Raw genomic sequence first — 17,119 nt, forward strand, 5'->3', positions numbered from 1 at the left:
ATCCAGGAAAAATCATTTCAGAGTAAAATAAAATATTTCCTTTCCCAACCTCATTCTTAATATACTCTCTTCTCCTTTCTCTCTCTCCAACCTTCCCTCCACCCTGCAGGGCTCCGGGGAATGGTATGTATGAAATTATTTTGTAAAATCCAATAAAAATTTTAATCAGGTCAACATCATTACGAGAGAGGAAAGTGATGGAGCTTTCCTGATGGCGGGGGGAAGTAAAGTGAAAAGCAAGGTAAACATGCAGTTGTAGAAAAAGAGAGAGCTCTGTGCCTGGACTCCACATGGTCCCTCCTCCCCTCTCATCTCCACGGAGTGCTGTCTCGCTTTCATCCAGACATGCACCAAATGCATGGCTGTTCACTGTCTTGCACGCAGCCTCAGCCTATTGTGCACACACCAAATGTGCTGCAGAGGATGGAGATGCATCTTTGGGGATGCAGGCAAAACTCTCTGTTTGGCTAACAACCCTTAGGAGAATATCCGCCTCTGCTTGTGGCTCTTTTTCTGGTCTGTCCCAAATTGCCTCTAACCCTGAAGGTTTCCCCCTTACAGAGCCCTAGTCCCATATGTTCCAGTATCATCTCTACACTGTGGTTACTAAATCAGAGAGGCCTGCTAGTTATGCAGCAGCTCCTCTTTTTAATCCTTGTCTGTCTGATTACCATGGAGGGGAATAAAAAGCCCTGGCAACACATGGTCATGCTTGGAGGATTTGCATAGTATATTAAGGTTTGCTAAGATCTCATTCCTGTCCTGACATTTACAGAAACTGTGGCTGGTGAGGCTCCTTTCCATCTTCCCTCTTTCAGATTAAATGTGAACTTCTAAATCTGCCACGAGGAGCGAGGGGAGGGCTGGGGAATGCAGCTGTCTTGCACTGACCTCGCCTCATTACCGCCATAGGGAACGTGGAGCTGGGCCAGCGACAGGAGTGATGGATGTCCGTGTGGGTCAAAACCCTCGTGGGAGGGGAGCTGGCGTGCCAGGCTATGAAAGTAAGATGCTGTTGGCTCCATGGGATTTGCAAAATCCTCCACAAATGAGGCAATTAATGCTTGGAATAATGTCACCACCACGTTTGTTGAGGGCGGGGGGGAGGGGCTGGCTGCCTGTTGCACCTTTCCATGCTGAGGTCAAGGCAGTGACTGGGGAAGGCAATGCCAGCTCGGGAGATGAGCACTGTGCTCTCAGGACCTGCTCTACACAGTGGGAAAAGGAACACCAAGAGAGATCCAGCAGCTGGTGGAGATGCTCATTTCTGCACGGATACGACTTCTGTAGGGTTTGCTGCTTCTCCCAGGGAAGCAGAGACCCATGGAGCAGCTGTGGGTCTTTGTGCTTTTTTTCCTGGGCTGGGATAGGGAGGTGACAGGTTTGGTGTGCGCTGTAGTTCATCACCTCAAACGTGTCCGTCACTTCCCCACTACAGGCATGCTTTTCCTGCCATCCTGCAGCAGGTAGGGACAAGGCAGGGCGCTGTCATTTGGGCAGCAGCTGGGGCCGGGCTCAGCTGTCCTGTTGGTGCTGGAGCCCCTCTGCCTGGTGGAGACCCACGTAGCTCCCGGGAGCATGTTAAAGGCTGGGCTGGGAACATGCAGCTTGGCCTATGGGCTGGAGCCTCCCCTCTCTGCTGGCAGACAGGCTAAAATAGGAGTCAAAACGCTCAGTGCTCCTGGAAAGAAAAATAAACTCCCAGGCAAGTGCCAAGTGCAGCAACCATTTTGGCACGAGTACCATCCCGCAGGGAACGGGGATGACAGTCTCAGGGTTGATGGGAACATCCATAAGTGGAAGCAGCCTCAGCCCAGGTTGTCTGCTTCTACAGCCCCTGGCAGCAGACAGGCGCTGGCTGTGTGGCCGGAGGCACCCTGCCCACAGCGAGCACCTCGCCTCCTCCCCATGATGTCTCTTTGCCACTCTCTGAGTGTAAGCGCACGCACATCCTACAGCTCTGACGTTATTCTCTTCTGGGTGGTGTGAAAGGACTCAAAAATGTCCATGTTAGGGTTTTTATATTTTGGGAGTCGGATAGAAAATCTCTTCATGGTCAGTGATGAGCAGCTTATGGGAAACATGAACAACACTTCTAGGAATTCCTCTTATTGCTGCCTGTGTTTAAAATCTAAAGTTAGAAGGAGAAGGGCTGAAAAAATAAAGTTTGGTAGGCTGAATTCCAGTCGAGTGCTGAGGCAGTCTGTGCAGCTCTGTATGGCTACAGAGCTCAGAGTGTACAAGTAGGCTTGGGCAGTCTGGCTGGGTGTAGATCTGATTCGGAGCAAGCTCCTGCTCCCCTGCCAAGAAGCTGCTTGATATTCTCAAAGGGATCAGTCTTTCCTGGAGCCCAGAAAGAAGTGGCAAGTGCACCCAGAGGCCAACCTGCCATGGGCATCCCTGTGGGGTGCAACCTCTGCTGCTGTTTGCAGAGAGCACCCTGGGGATTTGCTCCCGGGCACCCTGATGGAGCTGGAGGACTTGGTGCCACCCGCAGCCACCGCTGCTGTCCTGCTGCAGACAGCCTGCCCGGCATGGCAGCTGTGTCAACGTGGGTACTATGAGATCAGTGCCTGATCCTGGCCGCTGGATGTTTTCCGTAAGCCTTGTGCTGCTGCCTGCGGGGCTCTGCCCGGCCAGGTCTGTTGGCAGAAGCTGTGCCTGAGGCTGGGAAGGGAGAGCTGCAGCTTCCCATGATCAATGGCAAGAGGGACAGATTGCCTGAGCAGGGAATAAATCTTGTGGGCTGGGTGATATAACAAAGCACTTGACCTTTGCCCTGGTGGTTTATTTTGTAATCGGTGCCCAGTGATTGATTTATGGGATAATCAATCTCTCCCTCTCTCCCTTGCTCTGGCCTTGCCGCTGCCCACACTGTGGTCCTTGCTTCTGAGCGATGACTCCGGGTTACAAACGGCACCCAGGGATGTGACCATATGCCCCTGCCCCCTTCTCTCAGAAGGGGCTGCACTATTTACAGCCTTATCTGCCCCGTAAGTATTTGTTAGGTAGCTCTCATCCCTCTTGCACGGGCAGTTCTCTCCGCCTTGCCAATTTGCAGTGCTCCTGCCCAGACAGTTGGCTTCCCAGTGCCTCCGTTTTCAAGTCCTGCAACAAGTTGTCCAGAATGAAAGGCTTTCATGCCTCATGATGGATTTGCCTTATGTCAAGTGGGGCTGTGAGCACTCTTGCTCTCCCCAGGGATGCTCTGCAGTGGGAAGCTGTGGCCAGAGCAGGGGAGCTTGTGCAGGGGTGCAGTTCATCCCCAGGACATGCACGTCTGCTGCATGCTCACGGCATGGCTGCTGAGCTTCAGGGCTTCAGGCAACCACGAGCTGCTCACTAAGACGCGAGTAACCTCCTCTCTGGTGACGATATGCAATTTTTCACTTTCCGTTATTTCCCCTTCATTCTCTTGCACTGGCTTGTGCCTTCCCCATCAGTGCTACCCTGCCTGACAGCTGGATGTGGATGTGGTCAGCTGAGGGGGAAAGGACCCTGGGTGCCTTGGGACGGGGCTAGCACGGGTGGGGGCTGCCTCCTCCTTTGCTGCTGGATAAATCTGTTCTTGCTGGGCCCCGGTTCCCCTGTGCTCCCTGCCTGGGAGGCTGCTGGGAACCCTGCTGCTCCGCTAGCTGCTGTGTCACCAAGGCTGCCCGAGCGATCGATAAGAGACCTTGGAGGGATCTCATAAATACGATACTACAAGGAGTGAGAAAAGAACAAGTGAGGGAGTTCAGCTCTGGCGGAGAGCAGGTTCATCCGGTCAGAGAGAGCCCGAGGAAGGCGTTTAAGTGCCAGTTCCAGCTGGAGGCAAGCAAATGAGGAAAGGTCTGAATCTCACCAGGCTGTGCTAGGAGGGAGGCACCAGGGCAAGGCCCTAGGTTCCTGGGGGCTCTGGAAACTACTCCCCTGCTTTAATAGCATTAAACCTGGGCCCGGATTTCTGTCAGAGGCCCATCCTAGCAGTGCCCTCTTACCAAGACCTACATGTCTCCTACACATCCGTCATGAGGATATGATATCACGCACCTCGCTGTGGGCAGCCATGGTGAAATGGTGGCACCAGGGCTGCTGTCTGCTTTGATGGGGACCCACAGGATGGTCTGAGGGGAAAGAAATGATAGAAAAAAAATGCTCTGAGCAGGAGGCTGCTGGGCAGGCAGAACCCAAACCCCACAGTGCATACGACACAGCTCCACGGCAGGGGGATGGTGTATTTTTGGGGTGATACTGTGTGTGATACAGGGCTGGGTTGACCAGGCTTCAGTCCCAGAGGTCCTTCCTAGTGCCAGCACCTCAGATCCTTTTCTTTCTTGTGGGGATTCTTTCCTTACATCTATTCCAAACTTGCCCTTCTCTTATTTAAGGCCATTCCTTCCTGTAATACATCATCCTTGGTCAGCCTTAAAGGTTGGTGAACCCTGAGGGAAGAAGAGAAAGAGTTATAACGTCTGAGGGACTAAAGGTTTGATTTGGATGCAACCACATTTATTCAGCAGCAAATTACATCTTCAATCAAACCAATGCAAATCAGGCTCCCACTTCAGTCTATTTGTTTGGGCTTAGTGAGTGCAAGGGGATTCATTATTTCTTGTTTTTCCTTCCATCCTGCAAAGTCGCAGTGCGCATGTACAGAGTTGCACACTCGAGTCTGTAATAACCCTTTTCCCCCCCAAAGTGTTGTGCTGTAGGGAATAGGTATGGGATGGTCTCTGGACGTGGGTAACCCCCGTGTCCCTCAGGAAAGCAGCAGGGAAGCAGAGGTTTCTGCCAAGGGTGGCACTGTGCAAAGGAGGCAAAGGGCACCTCGGAGCTGCAATTAGAGCTCGGTGAATAATTCAGGTTTTCAATGGGGTGTCTGAAGTAGAACAGCTGAAAACAAATATATCTGGGAGACTGACGGTGATCCCTTTCCCCTCTCACACACCCTGAGGACGAAACAAACCATGAAAATCCATTTTGTTTGTTTGGGGTCATTTCATTTTGCTTCTTTGTGTGTGCTGGCTCATTTCCTGGGTGAAAAGTGTTTGGTTTCAAAAATGGTGAGGAAGAAGACTGTTTTTTTCCTAAAGTTCATATCTGACTTTGACGTGTATGTCTCTGTATGACTTCTTGATATGAAGCCTGAGTTTTGGGGGAGAGGGGGGAAGGTAAATCTCTTTTATGAACAATTTCTCCCACCTTAGTCCCAGTCTGCCCTGGACATCTGCATGTCAGTCCATACCTGACCCTGCTAGGAAGCCTCTGTGAGCCCTTCTACTGCACCTCGTGCCCTACAAGAGGGTTGGGGACCTGTCCATGCCCCACATCATGCCATGGACAGAGTTGTTCCGTGCTGCAGCCGTACTGATTTGGAGCATGCAGGCTCCCGGCATGCAGGGCAGTAATGTGGCCCAGACATGAAAGCAGCAGTCTGATTTCCCCCGGGCAGAGGGAGGCTTCTTCCCTTGTCCTCATCCTTTGTTTTGGGAATGGTTGTGACAGTACTTGCTGAGGAGAACCCACCTGTGAGCTTTTGCCTTTCATCTGCTCCAACGTGGCAAAGCAGTGGGGAGGTGAGTGGGTGCACACCACATCCTGCAGCACTCCTCTGCTGCCCTTTGCACACTGAGGCCCTGATCCTGCACAGGCTTGGACATGGGCTCAATTTTGTGCACTGCCAAGTTCAGTAAAACTTGGCCAGTAAAGCTCACAAAGTCTTTGCAAGGTCTGAACTTAACGGTTGTGAGCCCTTCAAGGCTGGAAGTGTCTTTATGTGTGTTGCATGGGGTTTTGTTCCTGCAGCCTTCTGTTACCCCTGCTTACCAGGTCCAATCTGAATTCCCTGCACAGGGCATTTTGAGCTGGAAAAAGGTCAAAGCACCTCCGAAAAAGGCAAGAAAAATTTCTGTGTTGAGGACATTGAGTGGTGAGTGCAGAGGAGGGGCACAGCAGAAATTCCTCTCTTCCTAGAAAGCTGCTATCAGCCTGAATTTTGGTGCCACAAAAACCTTGAAGAATTCGGTGCACCGGCCTTGGATTTTTTTTTTCTTTTATAACTTCTGAATTGGATCAAAGAGTTTTGTCTTTTTTATGGATCCAGAGTTGTGCACTATGTTATTTGAAAGGGGCATGTGGTCCCTGGCCTTGTGGGTTGCCCAGGTCCCTGGACACATTCCTCTTCACCAGGCACTTTGCTCACTTTAAGCCCAAATTTATCTCTGTCCCAAGCAGTCCAGGAGTTGTTTCACTTAACTTTTATAAATTCTCAGCCCCGTAAATATTTCAGTGTAAAACTGAAGTTACAGACAGTGTTGTACTGAGGAAATTGATTCCACTTTATTTCAGGCTGCTCTGTTTGCTGCTGCCCACATTGTTTTCTGGAGGCCGTGCCCCTTCCTGGTGGGCGGCTGCTGCTGGTGCTGGGACTTCTGAGCCGGTGTTCAGGGCTTTGCCCCCAATGCCTCTCACACGGTTGGCCCACAGGAGGCTTGGCTGACCTTGTGAGGACTGTAGTCACTTTTTGCTTGCTCCATGACTCCCTACCTCTTTCCCCTTCAATCTTTCTCCTTTCCCTTGGCTCTTCCCTTCACAGAAAGGACAACTTTTCATCCCTTCTACCTTGCACACTGTCAGCTCTCCCCACCCCACTTTTTCCCCCAGCTACACAAACCTGCTGCCGATGGCTGCCCAGCTCAGCTCCCCTGCTTCCAGCACAAGCCTGGCCCCCTGCCCCACGGTTCCACTGCTGGTAAGCTCTTCAGGGCCGCAGCCCCAAATGACCAGAGTATTTCCCTCCTCCCAACGTCCTGTCCCACCAGCCTCTTGGAGACCTGTCCTCCCTTGGCAATCCAAATTGTCTCTCCTGGTTTTCTGCCTACTGTTTCTCTTGCTGTGCCTGTCTGAAGAGCCTTGCCATCATGCCAGCAGACGCTTGGGCTCAGGAAGGGCTCCCCAGAGCCCCCACTCGGATGCCTTCACCGTTCTCCTCTTCCCGTTCTGCCCAGCAGCCATGGATCTCCTTCCGTGCTCGGCGGGGGTACTGAGGGTTGCCCCCGGGCCCATCTCAGTGGTGCCTGTGGCCGGGGCGTCTCCGCCATGCACTGCGGCCTGCTCCTGGCACGGCGCCTTCCCCCTGCGTCGGGTTGCTAAGGGACTGCTGGAGCTCCTCTGGAGTGTCATCGTCTCACGGCTCACTTCCTGCAACATCCTTTTCTCCAGCCTTGACAAATGCAATCTTCTCCCACTTCTGCTTATTTAGAGCTCTGCCATGAGGATCGTTTTCCTCACCTGTCATTTTTCTTGTGTCACCCATGCTTTCCTCGCTGTTGCTGGTTCCTGCTGGCAAGCAGCAGTTACCTGTCCCCGCTCTCTGGGCCTTTCACAGCTCCCCCCCGCTAACCCCGGAGTCCCTCTCCACACACGGTGTCTCGCCACCAGTCAGCTGCCGGTGACAGCCAGCGCTCGCTGTGTCTTCAGGCGTGCAGCTCCTAGAGACACCCTGCGAGAGATGTCTGTCCCGCTGTCGTGCTTTATGGGAGTGCTTGTGAATTCGAGCTGAATTTGGCAGGCAGGGTGGGGATGTGCATGGGTACCGGAGAAGTTCCTTCTCCAGCAGCCCCACAGAGGGGCCGGCTTTGCCCCAGCGTGGTGCCGACACAGGCCTGCTCCATCACACCTGGGCCTCCTTCCTGGCCTGGGGACCTTCCTGCCCCGATTCTGGACAGCCTCAAGCCCTGCTAGGGGCTGAGGGACACACTCTACCTCCTGGGCTAATCCAGGGCACAGCCAGGGGTGCGGTGCCCAGGTGAAGCATGTGGGCCCCGGTCCACACCACAAATGCAGGAGGGAGATAAAAATACATCAATGCCTTCACCTACCCTTATGGATTTTTCCCCCATGTTTTTTCAGCATTCATTTTTATTTATGTGAGGTTAAAGTCAGTCCAATTTGGAAATCAGCTTGTCTGAGGAGCTCCCCTCAGATCTTATTAGCCTCACGTAGTATTTCTATTCATTTTTGCTAATACCATTCACCAGGCTGGCTGTGGTGGTAGTAACCCTCTCTGTGCCAGTCCATGGTGGCCGTGAGCCCGCTGGTTGTGGGGCAGTTGTGAGAGCAGCAGGATATGTCCGTGCAGCTCCTGGCTTTCCCACTTCTTCCAGCAGTGGGGAGGGGGCACTTGCTGGCATCCACCTCCCCATAGCCCCCCTCGCTGTGCCCAGCATCCCCTCCGCAATTCTTGCTGTGGGCACGGAGGGCATCTCTACCTGCCTGTGCTGGAAATCAGTGGCTGGTTTGGGCAGAGAACAGTTAAGAAATGATTGGGCTCTCCTTGTAATTAGAGAAATTCCTGGAAGAAGAAGAAAAAAAATCCATTGAGGGCTTTTAAACGAGAGATAGGATGCCTGAGTCAGGAAGTCCTTCAGCCACAGATTGCTGGCGGCTGGAAGCGCGTCCTGGGGAGGTATCAGTGCACGCTTGGCCTGCCTTTACACTCGTCCCCTGGCGCTGGCTGCTGGCCCCTGCCAGTGAGGATATTGGCAGGGTGAGCCTTCGTCTGGGAGCTGCCAGGCTCCGCTTCCCTTCCACAGGCGTTGTTTCAGGAACCCCAGCCCACAACACCCAGTGGAGCTGATGGCAGGGGGAAGGAGTTAAGGTGCAGGTCGGGAGTCGGCCCCAGGGGGAGAGGTTGGTGGCCACCAGCATGGGGACGTGACCTTTTGTGCCATCAGCACAGCGAGCATCTCCCAAAGTGCCCGGCACACGGTCACAGCCATCCCGTCTCTCCCCTTCCTTCGATTATTTATTGAAGTGGTTTGATGCTGGGTGACTGTAATTAAAAGAAGAAAAATACACACAATAAAATGATTTCTAAAATGGTAACGTGCTGGATGCAGCGAAGCAAGGAATGTATTAAATATTTATTGCCACTGGTCTGCTGGGGGGAAAAAATTAGAATTATTTAGCCAGGGAAAAAACATTTTAATTATTTAATTTGAGAGGAAGCCTCCCCCACAGCCCTCCTTAGTACTGAGCCCCAGACAAATGTTGGCGTAATGTAAGGTTTGATTAAAATCTGAATGGGACAAAGGCCTGGAGATTGAAACATGGGATGAGGAGCCATGCGGTTGCTGTCCAAGCCTGAGGTGCCCCTGCCTTGCCACAGCAGATGGGATCTATGGGATGCTGGATCTCACAGGGGTCACTTTGCCTCTCAGGGGTTCTGGGTTGCAGCAGTGCAGTGCAGCGAGTCCTCCTCTGGCAAGGTGGTGGAGGAGAGAGGGGAATTGCGTTGGTGCAAATGGGCTTGTCCTCTGTTAGCCCATCCTGTTGCAGCTGTAGGGCTTTGTCCAGGGAGGGATCCAGGTGAGGGATCACAGGGATCACAGAGGCTGAAGAGATGCTCTGTTTGTGGTCTGTGGCCTGGCGAGAAGGCTGAGCTATGCAGGAGGTGCCTTTCACCTTGGAAGAAGATCAGTGACACCTAAAGACATCAGAAGTTAATAAAAGGGTGCGGCGTTTCAGAAGCAGAGGGTGGTTCGTGCTTGGCAGCAGTTAGCCAGGGCTCTGCTTCACCCATGGGAGCCTGGGCTCTGTCGAGGACTTGCTGGGTGCATCGATACCTGTAGGAAATGGCAGCACATTACCACAGCCCTGTCTGCAGCTGCACCTCTCTGGGTGTGCGGGTTGCTCTGAAGAGCTCTGCTAGGCTCACCCAGATCAGCCACGGGGCTGTCCGAACCCCTGTGTCTCGTGGCACTACACCCTGTGGGCACGATCCTTCTGCTGAGAGCCTCCCCACTCTGCACTGGGGCAGGCGTCCCTGGCGGCTGGGGCTGAGGATCCTCCAGCCACGTATCAAAGATCCAACCGAAGCGTGGGGTCTGGCAGCAGCTGATTGTTTTCTGTGAAAGGAGGGGCTGCGATTTTTTCCCCTGTGTCTCCGGATTGACAGTCTCTCATTATTAGCCCCCTGGAAGCAGGCGCTTTGACTGAAAGAGCCATCCCAGCCTGCACTGTAGCAATCAAAGCAGCTCAAGAATAAACATGGCTTGGCAAAAATAAACACAAATTGCAATGCTTGCTGTGAACAGTGATATCCAAGGGAGCAAACATCAAATGAAGGATTATCCCTGTTTGCAAGGAAGCTCTTCTAGCAAGAGATTGAATAAGGACCAGCTGCAGCCCAGAGCAAAGGGGGCTACCAGGAGAACCTGCTCGTGCCATCAGGAGCACTCCTCTTTGAAGCCTGCATGGTCTCCTGTAGGCAGTGTCTGGTTCTGCTTTACATGCTCTGTTGGCTGCTCAAGCCCCTGAGCTCTTCACAGCTCCCTTCAGCTTGCAGACAAAAACCCACAAAAATACACAAGGAGAGGAACTGTGCAGGAGGGAGTAGAGAGGCTGGGGAGAGCCTTCCCCGAGGCTGGCAGGGAGGGGTATTTGCGCCAGGTATGGGACCAGGCTGGGATGGCTGCCAGCAGAAATGCTGAGCTCCTACATGAGTTGAAGGAAGGCCACATCATCCAAGTCCTGTGGGAAGTCTTGGGGTAAAAGTTCCAAAGGCAGCTCTCAACCAGCAGCTGTCCCCTTGCTGCCATGGGGAGCGAGCACGAGCAAGCCTTCCTCCCCAAAGCCTTGCGGAGAGGGAGCCCGCTCGACATAAATCAGACTGGGAGGCGCAGAGGTTCCATAAACAAGCTTATTTTCTGAAGCCAGGTCCCATTATGTTATCTGTCACTTTATTGGGGTTTCTGAGCCATTTATTTTTATGTATATACATCGGAGCTGGTGAGCCGGCGTTGGCCTGAGAGTATAAAGCTGACAAGACACGGTAGCGGCGTGTGAAACCTGTCAGCAAAGCAGCCGCCTGTGAAATGAACACAAGAGCTGACTCCGAGGCTTTTATTTACGGGGATCTTGGGCAGCACGTGCCGGAGCGGGGGGTCCTGGCACCCCCGTGGTGCTGACCTGCTGCCAGCGGGCTTGAGCATGGGCTCGAGGCAGCTGGAAGCGAGATTTTCTTCCTAAGGAGCATCCTGAGGTGTGGAAATAACTTTTGGCCAGCATAACCTATGTAAAGAGGCACATTTTCTTGGTATGGAAGGGAATGAAAAGAGTTTTTAAACACCTTGCTTTCCACTGTTGATCTTGGTTCTCTTCATTTTTAGGCTTTGGTTTTCCTTCTTGTGTCTTTAAGGTAGAGTCAGTATAAGAATTTGGTCTGAAATGGGAAAATCAGAGTTTCCCTATCTGAAAAATGCAGGGTTTTTAAATGCTTTTGAAACTTTTTTTTTTCTCGGTTATTTTACCCCCAAAGCAACATTTTGCCAAACTCAATAGTCTTTACAGAAGCCCAAATGAATGATAGTTTCTGTCATATTCCAGGGGGAAAATATTTTGATCAGCATTTTTTCCTCTTTAGTCGCAGCAAACATTTAGGATGCTAGATAGTTTCATGGGTCATTGAAAGCCCTAACGAGTCGTGTATATTGTTATCAGAGTGACGGTACAAGCACAGACCCTGCTTTGACGCTGTGCTGACTTCTTTGTATTCCTCTGTTGTAGCTCAGAGCGGATGTTGCTGTCGTGGTCTGGTCCTTCGGTGGGAGAAAAACACCTCTGCTGCTTTGAAAAGGCGACTCCTGGAGCCTGTGGCAGGTCATGCTGCATGTCGAGGTTGGTGCTCCCTGGCTACTCTTTGCATATTGTGAGCCCAGATGAATGCATTTGGGCATCCTGCGCCTGTCCTTTCCATCCCATTGACACCCTGGCCGAGCCTGGCACATGGCATTTTCATGGTAGAGAGCAGCGTGGCTATGTGCCACGCAAGCCCAGGCTGCCTTTCAACAACCGGAGATGAATTTTATGGCTTGTACTTGGCAGGGAAGGGGTCAGCAGAAAATGCTGTGCTGCGTGCCAGCTCCACTGCTGGAAGGAAAGCAGGGCCATGCAGGGCTGGTCCTGCATGAGGGTGTCTCTGACGTGTAAACCCTTTCTTCTGCACACTCTGGCAGCAGAGCTGCTTTCCCCAAGCACCCCACTGGTGTTGAAGCATTCTTCGTGCTGAGGCTGCTGCCAAAGTGTGGTTCTGCCCAGGTCGAAAGCCACGCAGCCATGTGCAGCTAGACTTGGGAAGAGTGCAGGAGCTAGAAAACAGGTTGGAACCAGCTATTTTGGGACACACCTGTGTGTGGGGGTGGATGTGCTGTTTGACAGGAGTAATAACTAGCAGTTTAATCGAGACTCCCACCCTGCCTTCGTGCTTCATGAGCAATAGCAATATGTCATCTTCCCAGAACCATTCAAGAAAACTCATCTGGAGCAGCTGCGTGTCTCGTGGGTGCCCCTGGAGAGCTGGAGGCCATGGACTAGGTGGCGTTTTTTTCCCTCAAAGCAGCAAGCCCTGACCCATCAGTAGGAAGTTTACCAATGCTGCTCTGCTGCTGGCTTGAAAGTGAGAGGTATTATTTTAATCCTCAGCTTTCTTTCTGATTTGGGTGAAGGACACGTTTCCTTTCCTGGCTTGTCTCACAAGCTCTTTCCCCAGCACACCCCCATGTCAGCCTGCTGCAGGAAGGGCCTTTCCTCCCTTCTCTCCCAGGAGTGCAAGCAGGCAGCTCTGCCTGATTGATCTGCTGCCTTCCAGCCTGGATCATTCCACTGCAGGTCTGTCTCTCACCTGCCTGGGCACTGCTAAATCTTCCTTGGAAGGAACAGCTATTTGTCAAGTAAAATCAGAAGGTTTGAGCCTCATGTTCCCCAAGGCCACTTAGCAGGGCTCTGGCTGTCTCTGGACACCTGTTTTTCTGCAGCAGAGTGGTACAAGTGACAATTAAGGCTGTGAAGCTTCTCTGGAAAGAGGGCTGCCTTCATCCTGCTCAATGTCGGTACCACTCCTGTGAGCCCTCGTAGCGAGCACTGAATGCATTTTGCTCCCCCCCCCCGCACCTTAGAAAGGTGCAATGTGCCCCAGGTTTGCCCTTCGTGGAGCGACGTCTGTGGTCCACGTGCTGTCACCTCCTTCCTTTGTGCTGCTCTGCACCAAGCCGCTTATTGACTAGAAGCATAATTGTGCTGCATCATGTCTAATTGGTTTGCTCTGTCGCTCTCCATTTGCTTTCTCCGTCAGCACCCTCCCCGCTCCCTCCCTGAATGCACGGAGCTGTGAGCGTGAGCAGGGCACGAGGCCACCGTCCTGATTGCTGGAGAAAAAAAAAAAAAGGCACCCGACTTCCTTCTTTCTTCTCCTAAATTCAAATGACAAGAAACAGAGGAAAACAATTTTGCAAACCCTTGGCAGAGGGCCAGCTCTGATAAAGAGCCGTAATTAATCTCCCCAGCTTTATTAGAATATCATTACAATTAACTCAGCAATCTTGTGTTGATCAAAGCCATTGTTCCCCACAGAGCAGAGGAAGCCAGTTGCGAGTGTGCGAGCCTGGATTGTGCCATGGATACAAGCACCTAGAGCCGGCTCCTTCCTGCCAGCTGAGCGTTGCCTGCTGTACTGCTGGCAGCACGAGGACTGGTGGAGGTGGCCCACGGTGTGGCCCCCAGGCCCGTGTCCTGCCACTTGCAGCTCTGATTTTTTTCAGCAGCTCATTTCTTGGTGAACTTACATGGCCTAGATCCCTTGTGGGCACGGGGTACGTTCCTGATGTAGATGCTTTTGGGTCCAGCCTTTTCAGCAGTGGGTTTATTCCTTTGTGTGTGCTCACACGGATCTTCCCGTGCCTGCTTCCTCGTCTCAGCTGGCAATACGGCTGCTGCTGCAGTAATCCAGCCAACAGCAGCAGAACGGTAAAGACACCAGGGGAAACATTTGTGGAAGCCACATTGTAAAGAAAGGAGAGTTGTCAAAACGAAGCTTCATGAGCTCTCCAGTTAAATAGCCCAAGATGTGTGCTATAGAAAAGCAAGGAAAATGAGCACTGTTAAACTACCCCTTTCCTCCTTTCCAAACTGTTCTCTTAATATCGGGCATTTATCTGTAATTTAAGCCTGTGATTAGTTTTATCAAAAAGATAGTTCTGAGGCAGAGATCTTAGAAATGATTAGGTGTGTGTTTGGAGACAAGCACAGCCACAGTTGCACTGCAGGATGAAGATGTAGCTTCTGGCTTCCTTGAGCATCTATCTGTGGGGGCCTTGTGCCAGAAGGAATCTCTGGGTTGTACACATCTCGAAACGCACTCTGGTCTTTCAGGGCACTTCTCTGCCCCCTTTGAAGGTGCTGGGTCCTCTTAGATGCAGGTCACGGGGCGAGACAGTTTGTTCGTCTGGGGTGATCTGACACCTGGGGCTCTGACAAAGCTTTCTGGCTCACTGACAGCTCTGGGTGCATGGACCTGCAGACACCTGGGATATGAAGACATTTTGCAGTTTTGCCTCAAGAGCAACCCATCAGGCTCGCTGTGGAGCGGGATGAAGAGCCTGCAGCTTCTTTCTGATCTGCTCCTGCCTCTTTCTGCGTGGTAGCAGCTCTCTGCCAGGCTGGAGCCATGCCCAGGAATTCTCTTCGTGCGGAACCAAGGAGGAGATTTGTTTGCTCCAAGGCAAACAGCCTGGCCCTGCCCAACGTAAGAGCAGGATTGTACAGGTGGAGGTTTTAACCTAGGAGGGTTATTAGGGTTATTCTGTATTGCCTGGGCCTTCCCTCTGCCATAGGCACCTGGATTTAGGGTGATCAGGGCTGGATTAGGAAAAATAAAATAAAATTAAAAAAAACAACAACCAAAGCCATAAAGGCCATGAAACCTCTGATGGCACAGGTTTTGTTTTCACGTGTAGTCTCCAGGTCCTTTGCTGCTCTGTCCCTAAGCTGAGAACTTGTCCTTTCCCACTTTGTCTGCCAGCGCCCCTCACCATGGGTGGTGGCAGGAGAGTGGGCTGGTGGCAGGAGGAGATGCTCAGCATCGACTTGGGGCCCATCGAGAAGTCATTGCTGAGTCCAGGAGGACACAGTGCATGCCTTGGCCAGGCTCAGAGGGAGCAAGAGCTGGGGAGGCATTTTTGAAGAGATTAAAGCGATCCCTCTGCGTGCCCCATCCTGCCTCTCCCAGGAGGCAACAGGCACCATTCCTTCACTGGTGGCTGGGGACGTTACTCAGGTCTCTGAGCGAGGCGCAGGGGCTGAGTGTCAGGTTGTTATTAAATATCATCACCGAGTGACAAAACTGTGCAGAGCACTTCAGGCACAGACAGGGGCTGGAGGAGGGATCGCTCGCAGCGTGCGGTGAAGGTCAGAGGCTCCTCGTGCTGTGCTTCCTCCTGCTCGTCTTCCAGGCACAGCTTTCCAGGACCCCCGGGGGGTCCCTTGGGGTCTGCAACATGCCCAAGCATGGGTCCCCAAGCTGGCCTGTGCATGAGGCAAAAAGAGGGCCTGTGCAGCCCCCAGATCCTCTCCTCTCAGTCTATTTAAGAGCTCCAGGAGCAGGCTCCCACCCCATCGCAGTAGTGCTGCAGAGGGAAGAGGCTCCTGTAGCATCTCTTCTACCCAGCGGAGGCAACTGGAAAAGAAGTTCTGCAAACAAATTTCGGTGCCTGGGCAGCAGCAGAGCTCTGAGGAGGAGCTGGCTTTAGGGGCAGGAGCACATGCTGTAAACAGAAAGCACGTGTGTGTATAAGGGATGAGAGGGAGGCAGAGGCACCTCTGGTGAACATGCCTGGGCTGGGAGCTGAGCGCTGTAATCATCTGCTTGGAGCGCTCACTGACCATCAGCAGAGTGGAGAGACACTTCCCCGTGTTTATTTAAGGCGAGATGCCCTAGTTTTGTGCTTTCAGCGGAGTCCCTAATTATCCCTCGGTCTTTGTAGTGAGCTAATTGGTTTTGCAGCACTCCAGGCTGATAGGCTTGAGAAGCACAGGCTGGAGGGACGAGGAGGAAGAGGAGGGGGAGGAGGAGGAGGAGAGAGCCGGTGGGAGATGGCAGGCTGGCTGGGAGCAGGGCAGGGTTTGGTGAGCTGTTAGATGGTGCCCTGGGAAGGACGATGGAGGAGGGCAGAGCCACAGTGCTGTGTCGGTTGCTGGGGTCCCGCACGGTGCACGCAGGGGAGGACAGCGACTGCTGCCCAGTGAGGACAGAAATCCCCTAACCAGTTATATGGCTGTTTCCTTGGGCAGCTCCCTGTGCTGGGGACCTGCTAACTCCTGGGCTTGCAGAACCAGCAGCGTTTTCTGACTGTCCCAGCTCTTTTCCAGCTTAGTGGTGACTCCAGGGAGCCCTGCCAGGGGAGGCCAGCCTGGTCCCCGCCATGTGGAGTAGCTGGTCCCCAAGCTGGGTGCTTGCCTATTCTATATTCTATATCCTGTATCCTGTATTCTGTATTCCGTATTCCATATTCTGACCTAAGCTGGTTCTTGCCAAGATAAGGTACCGTGCCCTGATAACCAATGTCACTTCACACAGTCCGTGGTGTTCCTGCACACACAGTGTGCTCTGATCTGTGTGTGTGCGGATGCCTTGTTGCTCTCTGCCATGCAAAACCATCCAGGCTGTGCTCCAGAGCCCACGCTCCTCCACCCGGGCCATGAGCCTGAGGAGCACAAAGCTCTCACTTCTGTCCTTGCTGTCACTGGGAAGCTCCCCGTGGCCACCAAGTGCAGCGTGTGTGACAACTCCGAAGTGCCCAGGTGGCAGCAGATTTATTAGGGTATTATCCTACTAGTGCTGCAAATGGTGTCATCTGTCTTCTAAACTTTGCACTTTATTTCAGGGAGATAATTTAGTATATCCAGGTAATACGCTGTAGTTTTAGCATATGATAAAGCCCTGCTGGGAAGTGTAGTTTTATTGATTTTGTTATTAAAGTGCCACTGGAATAAATTAGCTCATTTGAATGAAATGTCTTATTACCTGGATTATAACAGGCACATGATGAGATCTCTGGAGAGGCTGGTCACAGGGAGCAGAGCACCTGACGGGGACCCACGGCTGCCACCCTGGTTTAGGTCCCCCCAGAGCCCCCAGCTCCTGCGCAAACCCACCGAGAAACTCAGCTGGCAAACCTCAGGAGGAGAACAATCTGCAGCTGGTCGCAGTGGCGGGGACACTGTGTTTTAGTTGAGGTTTGTATTGCTTCTCCAATCCTCTGCTCAGGTGAGAGCATTGTTTTAAAGGGAACGAGGAAAAATC

The 17,119-nt window shown here is 52.5% G+C and overlaps 1 protein-coding gene across 6 annotated transcripts in view; it reads left to right on the plus strand.

Moving 5' to 3' along the window:
- HMG20A (high mobility group 20A) overlaps nucleotides 1–17,119 on the plus strand; it is a 167,373-nt gene that overhangs the window by 146,429 nt on the left and 3,825 nt on the right. For 2 of the 6 annotated variants that reach the window (XR_007708743.1, XM_050713101.1), the window contains 2 exons: nucleotides 11,551–11,661; nucleotides 16,855–17,052. The gene's annotated coding sequence lies outside the window, so the exon portion shown is untranslated. Of the gene's footprint in view, nucleotides 1–11,550; nucleotides 11,662–12,281; nucleotides 12,447–13,402; nucleotides 13,632–14,316; nucleotides 14,564–16,854; nucleotides 17,053–17,119 lie in introns of those variants that run through there. The other 4 variants (XM_050713102.1, XR_004779914.2, XM_050713103.1 and 1 more) reach the window with 4 other exon arrangements.

This window comes from Cygnus atratus, chromosome 11 (genome assembly GCF_013377495.2).
Source record: "Cygnus atratus isolate AKBS03 ecotype Queensland, Australia chromosome 11, CAtr_DNAZoo_HiC_assembly, whole genome shotgun sequence".
NCBI classification, from domain to species: domain Eukaryota; kingdom Metazoa; phylum Chordata; class Aves; order Anseriformes; family Anatidae; genus Cygnus; species Cygnus atratus.